The 14,036-nt window shown below is 38.2% G+C and overlaps 1 protein-coding gene across 7 annotated transcripts in view; it reads left to right on the top strand.

The window, feature by feature from the left end:
* Positions 1–14,036, top strand: part of MAST2 (microtubule associated serine/threonine kinase 2) — a 231,966-nt gene that overhangs the window by 61,865 nt on the left and 156,065 nt on the right. The window lies entirely within an intron of this gene.

The following is a 14,036-nucleotide window of genomic DNA, read 5'->3' as shown; positions in this document are numbered from 1 at the left end:
AAATTTTGAGCAGGTTACACAGTACTCTGTGAGAGATACTGAAAAAAGTTGTGAATCATTCATACATGTTTCATAAATGATTCCTTTCAACAACCTTATAAGGTAGATGGTTGTATTCTTGTTTATCCACAAAGGATTTGAGGTGGGGAAAGATGGGGTATGTTCAGGAAACAGTGCCTTGTTCTTTCCAATTGGAAGGCTAAGTTACAATAAGGTACTACTGAAGATAAGATGTGTTGTTTCCATGTTATGGAGTGCCTTGAATGCCAAGGGGAGAAGTTTTTTATTTAATTTTTTAGATAGTGAGGACTGAATTTTTTTTTTTTTTTTTTAACCTTGAGTGGCTGGAGTGCAGTGGCACGATCTCAGCTCTGCACCCTCCGCCTCTTGGGTTTGAACGATTTTCCTGCCTCAGCCTCCCAAGTAGTTGGGATTACAGGTGCCTGCCATCATGCCTGGCTAATTTTTGTATTTTTAGTAGAAGCACGGTTTCGCCTTGTTGGCCAGGCTGGTCTCGAACTCCTGACCTCAGATGATCCACCTGCCTCGGCCTCCCAAAGTGCTGGGGAGCCACTGCACCTGGCCAGGTTGAAGATTTTTAAGCTGTGTACAACGTTTTGGGAAAGGAAACCTGTCTTGGCCAAAGATTGATAATCCCATAACGTTAGTTTTAGTGACCAAATGGCACTTCCACTTGAAGCCTTTTTGTAGGCTTTCCGCTGTAATGAATTGAGCCTTCTTTGACACTCCCATAGCACTTTGTCATACCTTTGATGTAGCACACTTCTCATGTGTCATAATTACTTGTTTGTATTTGGCTTCCCCATTGGATTTTAGCTCTTCTAGAATAGGATTATTAGTTTATGGGTAATGTTGATTTTGGTAATCTTTCCTCATCCCTATCTCAGTGGTTGGCAAAATAAATGGTTCTTGAATTAGTAAATGAATAAAGAGTTTGAATTTTGAATCTTTTGTCTGAATAGCCTCTCAGAATGCATCTTTTTTATATTTTTACTGATTACAGGGTTGAATAAATTAGAAGGCACTCCTACTTCCTCTCTGCTGATACATATGTTTTAGCTAGTTAAATCTATTTTGATAGAGGAGTTCTGTGACTTTAAAGGCCTATGACTTTGCAGACACTCATACAGTGTACAGCATACCCTATGCAAATCAGCTGTCTGTTCAGGTCTTGTGTTTGTTTTCCCCATAGACATAATCCAGCCGTTAGTTGTTCAAAGCAGCAGATGGGAGAAGGAATCCGTGGAGATGTGGATTTATTAGCTCTCACAATGAAAGACCACACTGGTTATGCTAAGGGTTAGAAGATTTCTGCTGAATGAAAGGGACATGGATCCTATTTTTTGTGCTGTTTTCAGCAGTGTGGCAATTTCTTGTGACTATAATCAGTTGTAAAAAGACCAGAAAAAGATCTTGTAAATAGACTTTCCTTCAAGCCCTAGACTGTTGGTTGCAGCTGTCATAATTATAGGAGGGACTGCTTTTCTTCCTTTTTGAGTGCAGACTGAATCTGGCCTTTAGTTATTGCTATATTTACACCTTAGGTAGTATAACTGGCTGATTGTGTGCTTTATACATACCTTTATCTGTCAAATTAGGAAGTTTGGATTCATATCTCCTGAATTTTGTTGGAGAGTAATTATTGTAGCATGTCTTATAGTTTGGAAAAAATGATTGAATTTAATGTGTTAAACTCACTTCCTAAAAATATAGTGCTGCCTTCACTAACAATTTTGTGTGTGTGACTTATTAGAAAGATCAGCAACTTTCCTTTTTGTTTACTAAGATTCTGACAATTACCATAAAGTTGGAAAGTTTAAACGTTGCTTATGGAGTGTTTAAGGGACAGAATCATATCACGAGAACAATCTTTCACTCTTAAAATCTAAAAGATTATGTATTTTGAGCCATGAATTAAGAAACAGACGCATCTTTAAACTTGGCTGAAGTTCTACTTTAAAAATGGCAGCCAGTAACCAAAGAAACAATTCTTGAGATCATTAAAGCTTGGATAAAATGAGACTTTTTCATGCTGTGCCCTTTTAGAAGTCTGGGGGAATGGGGAGCGTTTCCTGTGACAGCACTGTAAGTGATGAATAGCTGAATGAATTTGTCCATGCTCAGAACTCACAACACGTGGACTAGCCCCCTCCTGCACATAAAAGAGCAGGGAAACCGGCCTTAGCAATGATCTAGCTCCTGAAAAAAGAGGCTTTCGTTACTGTCCAAGAAGTGAAGACCAGTGAGTCTAGCGATAAAGAAACAAAAGAGCCCCTGACAGTATCGAAAGAATCTGACATTTGCTTTGTCTGTACAAAGGATGAAAGGAATTTTGCCGACTTAGTCAAAACAATAACTGGTTTTATATCATTTTGAGTCTAAAATACAGGCATCAGAATCATATGTTTTTCTTTGTATTTCTGAAGAATTGTCATCTTTTTAAAAACGTATGTGGAGTGGTTTTGTTTCTGGAAAGGAAAACGTGACATGGATTTTATAAGCTTAGTAGCTGTAGGTGGAGACTCTTGTTTTGTTTGCTAAACCTTTTTAATAAGCAGCAAAGTCAGGATATCAAAGATTGGAATTTTTCCCCTGGAACCTTTTGTTCTTTTCTTAGTACTTCAAATAATTTCAACCAAAGGGGTATGCATGGAGAATGAAAACAAATATGAAGTCTTTCCGCTATTTGGCAGTGCTTCAGATGAGATGTATCTGTACTCCTGTGAAGAAAGATGTGATTCTGATATGAGGCAGTGATTGTATACTTATGCTGGACGGAGGGATAACTGGTTTAGTGGAACAGTGGGTTAGTGGTGTGCTGAAAGGATTGCTTGCCTCTTTATCCAGCAGTAAGTAGGCACTAATAGTTGACTGTCTGGGGAGTGGCTTTTTTTTGTCTGATATCATGGATGATTCCAGTATTCTGAGAAGGAGAGGGTTACAGGTGAGTAAAAGAAAACCTTTTTCACTGATCTCCTTCCTTTTAATGTCTCTTGTAAATGTACTGAACAGGTTGTTATAATTTATTTAATTCATTTGAGGTAGGAGGCAGGGTGGAGTGCAGCTAAGTTCCTCTTTATTCTTTGATGTATAGTTATAATTAGAGAACTTATCTAAAATCTTGCTATTTTGATAGAAAAATGCTGCTTGGGCTTATTTACACTGTATTTAGTGAGTAGAGCAACTAAATCAGACCTGTATGGGATACAATCCTAGTTTAGAACATTAGACATTACTGCTGACAGATTGTTTACGGTGAACATATTCTGTTTCTGACCACCATGCCTGGGCTGCCCCCCATTAAGTCACATGTATGGTAGTATATGCTTGATTCTATACATAGTTTTAAGAACTTTTCTAAATTATCACTTTGCCTATATACGTTCCATCTACTTATCTGTTGTCTGTCTGTCTTGTCTGTCCATCCATCCGTCTGTCTACCTGTCTACCTACCTACCTACCTACCTACCATCTTTTCCTTCTTAAATCATAGGTAGTTTGTTAGATGAAGAGGTATGTAAGATGTAACAGTGAATGAAAATAGACTGATAGGCAACCTTCAACTGAGTTTTAATGAATATCCTTAGCACTAAAAGAATACATGCCAAATTTGATGATTATTTTTTTCATGCTTTGTAGATTATCTCATCTTAGTCTTGTTAGCAAAGAGCAAGCCAGCTTCTAGTCTATCACTGAATGTTTTAGAGAATTGACATAATGAAGATTCTAGTGTAAATCACTGAGCTAATCAATCAACCTGTGATGGTTTAGTCATGAACTGTAGCTATTTCTGTTGTTTTCATTTTGTTTATTTGACATTATTTATAAAGCACTTTTTTTGTACAAAATACCTAAGGATTTTAAAATTATCATGAATTAACATTATTTTAGTTTCTTTAAAGTTCTCAGGTAGAAAATGTATAGGATTAGTAAACTTAAAATATAAATTTAAACAAATTGTATTGTTTCTAGTTATTATATGTACTTCTTATTGATGGTGCTGTAAACATTCAGAGCCCGTAGGGAGCACCCACTGAATCTTTAGCAGTTGTCCAGTATGACCTGGGCTTTAAAAGTCAATAACATAAACTCCAGTGCCTGATACTAATTTCTCCTGTTAGCACAGTTGATTCGATGAGATTTGTCACTTGATTTCTTGGGGTTATTTTGAGTAGTATTTATATAGTACTGTACTCAGATGACCTCTCATATGTAGTGATGTATGTTCAAGCAGCTGCTAATTAAAAATGGCTGGCTCTGTAAGCCCATTTAGTTGCACTGCTTATTTATATCTTTATTTCTCTTTAGTTGCTAGGATTCAGAAAGGGAATCCTATTTGTTGAATGGGAAATATTTCCTGTTTTGTGTTAAATCATTCATTTTCTCCCTGATGCCTGAGTCAGTCTCTAGTATTTGCTACCTTGTTTACTGATGCCCTTCCTCTCGAGTCTTTGTTTCTATCTAGCAGGAGTTCTAAACTGCCAGATTACATAGCCCTGGAAGATCTTTTCCTACAGCCTTATACTTATAAAAAATTTTTCCCCTTATTTATTTTGTCTACTTTTTTTTTTTTGAGATGGAGTCTCTGTCACCCAGGCTGGAGCGTGCAGTGGCGTGATCTTGGCTCATTGCAACCTCCACCTCCCAGGTTCAAGTGATTCTCCTGCCTCTGCCTCCCCAGTCAAGTAGCTGGGGAATTACAGGCATGTGCCACCACACCTGGCTAATTTTTTGTATTTTTAGTAGAGACGGTGTTTCACCATGTTGGCCGGCCGGGTCTCAAACTCCTGACCTCAGGTGATCCACCTGCCTCGGCCTCCCAATTGCTGGGATTACAGATGTGAGCCACCACACCCAGCCTATTTTGCCTATTTTTAAAAAATAAACTTTAAGGTTCATTCTCCAGAAGATTGCTTTGGAACATTCCAAAACAGAGCTAATGCTTGAAAAGCAGCAGTTTAGATTATTTGTTTTAAATAGTTACATTATAATGTAAAGATTTAAAGGTAAGTTTTATTAATAGATTTATATAAATAAACACACAAAGGTAAAGTGTGCCTGGTGGTACAGGTAATCTACTGGGTAACCTCGGATTTGAAGGTGAAAATCCAAATAAATGTTTGGCTTCGCTAATTGCTTTCTGGTGAAATAGATTTCCTAAAACTTTTCCAGAAGATCAGCTAAAACACAGCCTACTTTGATACCTCCAGGTTTTTCTGCAGAGTTTCTTGGGAGGTAGCAGAATAGTAAACAGTGCATTTAGAAGTTCCCATGAGAGCAAAGACCTTGTCTATTTTGTTCAAATTACAGTTCTGCCATGTTCTAGTCATATAACCACAGCCAAATTTCATTTCATTTCTGTACTCCACAGGTATATTGAGAGTAGACAGTGGAGGCAAGGGCTGCAGCAAAAAGACCAATTATGAGACTGTTGTGGTCAAAAAAAGCAAGAAATAATAACAGATTGGAGGGGTGATAGCAGTGGACGATGTGGAGGACTTTCTTATTGGCCATTTTTACAGATACGTGAAGCTCAGTAGCTTCCTCAAGGACAGACAAGTAGGTGTATGGCCAGGCTAGATGTATAGGTTAGGGTACTCTGAACTACAAGTAACAGAAATTTTGACTCTGAGTGGTTTAAATGTTAGGTAAATGTATTGACTCACAATACATTTTGTGGATGGGTTTCAGAGTTGGGTAATCTGGTGTCTTTGCTCAGCTTCATTGCTCTTTTGTCTTCCTCTGTGTTTTGGCCTCATTCTCAAACTTGCTTCCTATGTGTTAGAAAAAGAACTGTAGCGGTTTCAGTCTGCACAGTCACACACTACAACATCCCTACGTCTTAATGGTAAAAGGGCATCTGGGAGATTATGTGTGAGCATCTTTTCTTTACACTAGAGGAGCCTCTGTCGGTGTAGGAATTGACACTGTTTTGCTTGAAAAGCTGTTCAAGTTGGGTCTTTTTTGTGGTAAAAATTGGCTTTCATCTTACATCTACTTTTGAAGCATCTACACATGGAGAGACATTTGAGATTGAAGTTCTTTGTGAATTGAAGGAGGTGCTTTTATATTTGCCCTGTTTCCCAATCAACTTTATGGGGGATGATTTTAACTTTGAAAGGTCAGGGACTAGCCACCATAAGCAAATTTTTGTTGTCAACTCCCTTAGTGCCATAATTTCCACATTATTTGCCCATAAGGCAGATACAGTAATCAGTCTTCATTGTATAGACAGTGCAATTTCCCAGGTTCTGAATTGAAAATATTTGTTGTGCTGATAAAATTATTGCCTTCGGGCAAAAACTAAATTGTATAGTATTTTATGCAACCCCCCAACCCCCTGCTTGCTTTTTGCCTTTGCTGTTCAAAAACGAGAGTACTTAGAGTGTCATTGTTTACGGGTACTTAATTATTTTGGAGGATATATGACAACATAATGCATACTGGGAAGCATTATTATTGAGAAAGCCTTCTTGGGACTTTTTTTATTTTGCAAATTATGACTGTCATAAATTATGGTCATCTTACAAAATGTGATTCGCTAATTTTTAGTTCTTAAAAACAATCTTCAAGAACCAGGTAGATTTCAGACATTCAATTTCTTCTTGAAATTTCATTTTAAAAAGGCTGATGACATGGATAAAAATGTAACCTAATTATTTGCTTCTGTTGTTCTACATTTCCTTGTTCTTTTCTGTGGGAAGCTTGATAAAGGAAAAATTTCAGTTTGTACTCTTCAGTTTTTAGTACCACTAAGATGTTTTCATCGAGTTAGTAAATTAGATGGCTTTGAAGGTTAAGGAATTTATCTCACTCTTGTCCCTCTTCTTTGCCCTGACTCATGTATTCCTATTCTATGTTGCAGCTACACCAGTCTTGTACATTTGTTTGTTTTTTTTTCATAGTCTTTTTTTTCTGACATTCCCCCCATTCCTGAGTGGTTTTATCCTCCTTTTCTACCTATCAACCTTCTGATAATCCCCATGCAGTTAAGACCTGAGTACCTAATTTTCAAATATTATAGTCATTATGGGTAACTCCAGTATCTTTGTAGACAAGGATAATCAGTCCAGCCTCAGATCTTTAGAATTCCTTGGCTATCTGGAGTCTATGTTAACAATACATTCCTGTAGACTCCATGTATTCTGTAGAGGGAACTGTTTGATTCAGAAATCTTACAGTGATTTACAATTACATCCCTTGATCACCTCTGAATTAAATTCTGGTGTTGTCTGTGTAAATCTAGATTACAAATTGGTGGTCTGGTGACTGTTTCCCGTAGATATATTTTATTTAGCCACCTTTGGAGATTTAAAGAAAAATCAACCAACATAGTCTCTATCAGTCCTCTTTTGTTTTATCCTCTGCTGCTTTATATATTTACTGAATTTCATCTATTCTAAGGCGCACATCTTTTTACTTTATAACAGCTTTGAAATAGCAGTGTTACTCTTGATGGTGTGTTATACGTTAATTGGCCAGGCTTATTTTTGCTTTGCATTTTTAAAAATGTTTCTTACTGTTACAAAAAATAACAGTATCTTTTGCAATTGATAGTTTTTCAGATTTGATAAAGTACAGTATATTACCTTACTGGCTCATTAAAGCATTTGAGTTTGCACCATTTATGTCTCAATGTAAAGACCTCCACCTTTTTTTTTTTTTTTTTTTAGCTCTCTCCCTTTCCTTTTTCTAAAGTCTTGAAGATCTCTGTTCCTGTGATTCTTTTGTTTGTTTGTTTTTGAGACAGAGTTTTGCTCTTGTCACCCAGGCTGGAGTGCAATGGTGCAATCTTGTCTCACTGCAACCTCCGCCTCCTGGGTTCAAGCGATTCTCCAGCCTCAGCCTCCTGAGTAGTTGGGATCACAAGTTCCTGCCACCACGCCTGGCTAATTTTTGTATTTTTAGTAGAGACGGGCTTTTGCCATGTTGGCCAGGCTAGTCTCGAATTCCTGACCTGAGGTGATCTGCCCACCTTGGCCTCCCAAAGTGCTGGGATTACAGGCATGAGCTACTGTGCCCAGCTTTGGTTCTTTTTATATCTGTTTGACATGCCTTTCTATATCATCTGATATTGTTTTATTTTTTCCCAATTTATTTGAGGTATATAACATTTGTGAATTTTTTATTGTATAACCACTTTCACATTTTGTGGGTAAACCCAACTCAGGAATAATGTATGATTCAGTTTTTTAAAATGCTCATGTATATAATGTAAGTTTCCTACTTTTCATCTTGAGGTAGTTTTGGTAAGGTGTATATTTTTAAGAGTTTGTCCATTTTGTTTATTTTGTTATTTATTGAGATCAATTTGTTTATATATATATATATATATATATAATTTTTTTTCTTTTAAACCTTTGCTGATTTGTTCTTCTGTTTCTCTTTGTATTTCTAATATTGGGTATTAAGACTTTTTTTTCATGATCAAATATCAGTGGAATGCCAAGTACAGTGGCTCATGCCTATAATCCCAGCACTTTGAGAGTGCCAGGTGGGTGAATCACTTGAGCCCAGGAGCTGGAGACCAGCTTGGGCAACATGGTGAGACGTCTCTACAAAAAAAAAAAAAAAAAAAAAAAAAAAAAAATTTTAAGTAGCCAGGCGTGGCGGTGCACACCTGTAGTTCCGGCTATTTGGGAAGCTGAAGTTGGAGGATTGTTTGAGCCTAGGAGGTCGATGCTGCCGTGAGCCATGATTGTGCCCCTGTACTCCAGCCTGGGTGACAGCAAGACCCAGTCTCAAAAAAAATTAAAATAACAACAACAAAAATTCATGGAAGATTTTTGTTGTTGTTGTTAGTTTTTCCAGAAATCAACTATCCCTTTATTTCAGCCTTTTCATATCAGTTTGCTTTTGGTATATCTCTTGCAAATGGCATACAGTAGGTTTTCTTTAAAAAAAAAAAAGTCCTGTTTGTAATGAAAAATTTGTCTGTGTACATTTATTATGATTAATGATATATTTGGACTTGTTTCTGCCATATTATTTTTTGTATTCCATGTCCTACATCTCTATGCCTTACTGTCCCCTTTTTTTTACCTTTTAAAAATATTGGTAGAGTTTTTTGTTTTCTTATTTTCTTTTTCTATTTCTACTGGTGTGTTAGAACAAATTCAAACTTTAACCCCCTCCTGAACACTACAAGCACTCCTTGTCTCTTATTACCTCCCCCAAACTTATTTGACCATGTAATCAAACTGAACTGAAACAGGCCAGTTTAAAAAACAACAAAACCATGAAATTCACTGTAACCAGAGGTGACCCAGTTTACCTGAGCTAGCATGATAAGAAAGTTCTGTTTTAACTCTATAAGGAGAGTCACTTTGTAATGAATAATCTGCTGTTTGTTCCCTGTTTGTGCTTTCTTAACCCCTTTACTGCTTAGAAAGCCAGCCTCCTCTGCTTAGCTCAGCAGAATACGCATTCTATTTTAAAGAATGAGATGTTACAGAATTGCAAACAAAAGTCAGTTTGATCTTTAAACTGAAAGTCAGTTTGATCTTTAAACTAAATCTGTTGTAATTTTGTCCTTTGACAATGGTATTGTTATCAGCAGTGGATTCTGAGTAGGCCCTAGAATGTTCACCACTCCTACCCTAACCCCAAGCAGTGTTATTTATGTTAGTTACATTATGTGGGTTTAATTATGAGTTACATAAAGAGACATATAATATTTTAGTGGCAGAGAATACGTTTTTTTCATCATTGACTTGTTTGTTTTTCTTGAGTTCTCACTATGTTACCTAGGCTGGTCTCAAACTCTGGGCTCAAGTGATCCTCCCGCCATGGCCTCCCAAAGTGTTGGGATTACAGGCGTCAGGCGTGAGCCACAGCACCTTGCCTCATTGATTTTAAATGTTAGTTGAAAAGTTATTGTCTCCAAAACCCAATTCTCTATCCACTTCCAATGGAGTGGATTATTGGGTTATATTTCTTAGAGTCCGTTAATTTCCTTCTCTGGAAAGAGTGCTGCTACTGCAGCGGGGATCAATATATGTATAGTGTGAGAATTCAATAGCAAATGAGCCAGGCTGAGTCCCAGGGAGGGAGTTGCCTCAGGCAGAGACAGCTTTGACCCATAGTCATCTCCATGCTGGTGACTGTTGACATAAAGGACAAGGACCAGCCTTGTGACTCCTGGCTTGCATATTTACTTGTGGGGGTAGCGGTTACTGCCTTTGGACACTTGGCCTTTGTCTTTTCTTTGGAAATATTTTATGGCTTTAGTCATTGTGAATAATGAGTAGCGCATATAGGCAGTGAATCCTCATCTGTGTGAATAGCACCATTTCGTGGTGTTTTTTTTTTTTTATTTTGAGATGGAGTTTTGTTCTTGTTTCCCAGGCTAGAGTGCAATGGTGCAATCTCGGCTCACCGCAACGTCCGCCTCCTGGGTTCAAGAGATTCTCCTGCCTCAGCCTCCTGAGTAGCTGTGATTACAGGCATGCGTTACCACGCCCTGCTAATTTTCGTATTTTTAGAAGAGACGGGATTTCTCCATGTTGGGCAGGCTGGTCTCAAACTCACAACCTCAGGTGATCCACCAGCCTCGGCCTCCCAAAGTGCTGGGATTACAGGCGTGAGCCACCACGCCCGGCCATGAATGGCACCATTTTGTGTTTTATTTAATACCTTTAGAAGTTTGCTTTGTGGACAATGAAAGAGAGTGACTGGTTATTTCTCTAGGATTTAGTATGTATAACTTTCTTTGTAACTTCAGAATATAGTTTAATATCTTTTATTTTGTTCAGTATAGTGAAACATTAATTAAAGTTCTTTGGGAAATATCATCGTTGGCAGAAAGTATCAAAATGTATCAATTTGAGGGATCCAAATGGTAATAAAATTTTGGAGACTGTTTAAACAATATACCTTGAATATTTGGGGTGGAGTGATAGGGATGGAGTATTGGGGATGGGGTTAGTTTTTAGAGAATAGCATCTTATCACTTAGCTTTAGAGCTTCGCTACTGGTGGGTTAGATTAGAAAAATGCAATTTCTTCTTCTTTTTTTTTTTTTTTTTTTTTTTTGAGATGGGTCTTGCTCTGTCACCCAGGCTGGAGTCCAGTGGCGTGATCTTGGCTCACTGCAACCTTCACCTCTGGTCTCAAGCGATCCTCCCACCTCGGTCCCCTGAATAGTTGGGACTACAGGCGTGCGCCACCACTCCTGGCTAATTTTTTTTGAACTTTTTTATTAGAGACGAGGTCTCACTGTGTTGCTCAGGCTGGTCTTGAACTCCAGAGCTCAAGGGATCCTCCTGCCTTGGCCTCCCAAAGTGCTGGGATTACAGGTGTGAGCCACCACACATGGTCAGTTTCTTATTATTAATCCAAAGTGTCTTACTTTAAACTTTTATATTTATTTTTAAAATTCAAGCCTAGGAATAACTTTTGTGAGAAAGGCAGAGTAGGTATTTTTATCTCAGGTGAACAGGTAAGAATAGTGAGGTTTAGAAAGGTTTAATGACTGACCAAGATTTTATAAGGAAGTAAGTAGCAGAATTGTGTTCACGTATTTTTCAGACTGAGTCCTAGTTTCTTTATACCATGTAGAAATATCCTGTTAATATCATCAAGCTGTTCATCAAACTCAAATGAGAATAACACATTATTTATAGAATAAAGGTTTTTGTTTTTTTGTTTTTGTTTTTTCTTCTTGAGACAGAATCTCTCTCTGTTGCCCAGGCTGGAGTGCAGTGGTGTGATCTTGGCTTACTGCAGCCTCTGCCTCCCAAGCTCAAGTGATCTTCCCACCTCAGCCCCCTGAGTAGCTGGGACCACTGGCACATACCAATATGCCCAGCTATTTTTTGTAGTTTTTGTAGAGATGGGGTTTCACCATGTTGCCCAGTCTGGTCTCGAACTCCTGAGCTCAAGCAATCCTCTCGCCTCGGCATCCCAAAGTGCTGGGATTACAGGTATGAGCCACTGTGACTGGTCTAAAGTATTTTCATGTACATTACTTTATTTGACTTTTACAACTGCTGTATCTAAGCCTTTGAGGTAGATGGAATCCCAGGTCACACAGTTACATGTTTTTGAGCCATGACAGAAGCCTAGTTTTCCAAACTTTAAATTTTGTGTTCTTGACCAGGCATGGTGGCTTACGCCTGTAATCCCAGCGCTTTGGGAGGCGGAGGTGGGTGGATCACAAGGTCAGGAGATAATGTTCCTTTTAAGACTAGATAGTAAATGATATTAACATAGATTTTCTTCCTAGGTAATATTTTTCTCTTCTTAAAGCATTCCAACTCTCCATGGAGTAACTACCAGCCAGGAGACTGTCAGTAAATAATATGTGATAATAGAGCATATTCTTCCCCTAGTAAAGCTTCTTGCTGAAATTATTGCAATTGATAGTTTTCATCAATGCAACTCCAAACTGGTAGACAGGACCCTATTGTGTGCCTTATAATGATGATAACAATAATAGTATGAACCATTTACTTACTTGATGGATTCATAGATTTATTCATCCAGTATTCATTTGTTGCCTACTAGGCTAGGTATTCTGCTGGATGCCAGGAATGTCCTTGAGAGCAAGACTAATTCCTACTCTCCTGGAGCTAACAGTCAAAGAAAACAGATAATTTAGCAAATAATTATAATAACGAGTGAAGTAGGTATGATTGAGGAATTAAAGGAATATTTGGATAATATATGGAAGGAGGCTGGGGAAACTGTAGAAAAACTTTCCAGAGGAAACAAAGTTTAAGCTGAAGTCCAGGAATGTATAAAAAGAGATAAAGAAAAGTAATCCAGACCAGGAGAACAATAAGTGTGAAGACCTGAAGGTGAAAGAAAGCATGGCAAGCCTGAGTCCAAAACTCCAATAAGACTGGAAAATTGTGCAAATGATACTGAGGAGGGAGGCAGTCAGAGCCAGGTAGTGCCCTGTAGACTACAGGAAGGATTTTAGACTTTATCCATTGCAGAATTATAAGAGAGAAAGGACCCATTTAAAAAAGTTATTTTTGGCTGGGCATGGTGGCTCACGCCTGTAATCCCAGCACTTTAGGCGACCGAGGCAGGTGGATCACCTGGGGTCAGGAGTTCGAGACCAGCCTTACCAACATGGTGAAACCCTGTCTGTACTAAAAATACAAAAATTAGCTGGACGTGGTGGCGCATGCCTGTAATCCCAGCTACTTGGGAGGCTGAGGCAGGAGAATCGCTTGAACCTGGGAGGCGAACGTTGCAGTGAGCCAAGATCGCGCCACTGCACTCCAGCCTGGGTGACAGAACGAGACTTCATCTCAAAAAAAAAAAAAAAAAAAAAAAGTTATTTTTGACTTCAGTATTTATTTCATTATACCCACAGTTATCACTCAGAAAACAGTTACTATATATGATATTTACATTGATATAACATTAATCAAGGGGGACAAAACTGAATGAAAGGGAGACCAATTAGAAGGATGTTATAGGATGATGGTGGCTTTTGCCCAGGGAAGTAGAAGTGAATTGACAGATTAAAGATAGGTATTTTCGAAGTAGAATTGGCCGAGCTTGATGAATAATGGATGTAGAAAGTGAGAGAAAGTGAAAAATCAAGAATGACCCTGGGTTTGGTGGTACCATCATCAAAATAGAAAACAGAGAAGGAGCGAGACTGAGTAGAAAGATCAGCTGAGTTTTAGACATATTGGGGACAAGGTAGTTATATGTACAACTATAGAGGTCAGCAAAAAGATCTGGGATAGAGATACAAATTTGAGATGGTAAAATATGTAGAGAAAGGAGAGTGTACAAGCAGAACTTCAAGGACAGTCCACATTTAAGGGTCTAAGGTGATGAAGGATGAGCCTGCAAAGGTGTTTAAATGGTGCGTTTGTGGGGATAAGAGGAAAAACAAGAGAATGTGGTTTCATGGCAAGAAAAGTCTTCCAGGACAGAAGAGTGAATTGTACTATCAGGTGCTGTTGAGCAGTGGAGCCAAAAAAGATAGGTGGACTAAAAATGCAGTGAAGCTTCATTACACTGGCGTTATACATTACATTGGCAGTGTGG

Source organism: Pongo abelii, chromosome 1, assembly GCF_028885655.2.
Source record: "Pongo abelii isolate AG06213 chromosome 1, NHGRI_mPonAbe1-v2.0_pri, whole genome shotgun sequence".
Classification (NCBI taxonomy): Eukaryota; Metazoa; Chordata; class Mammalia; order Primates; family Hominidae; genus Pongo; species Pongo abelii.
This window is presented reverse-complemented; position numbering and strand designations above follow the sequence as displayed.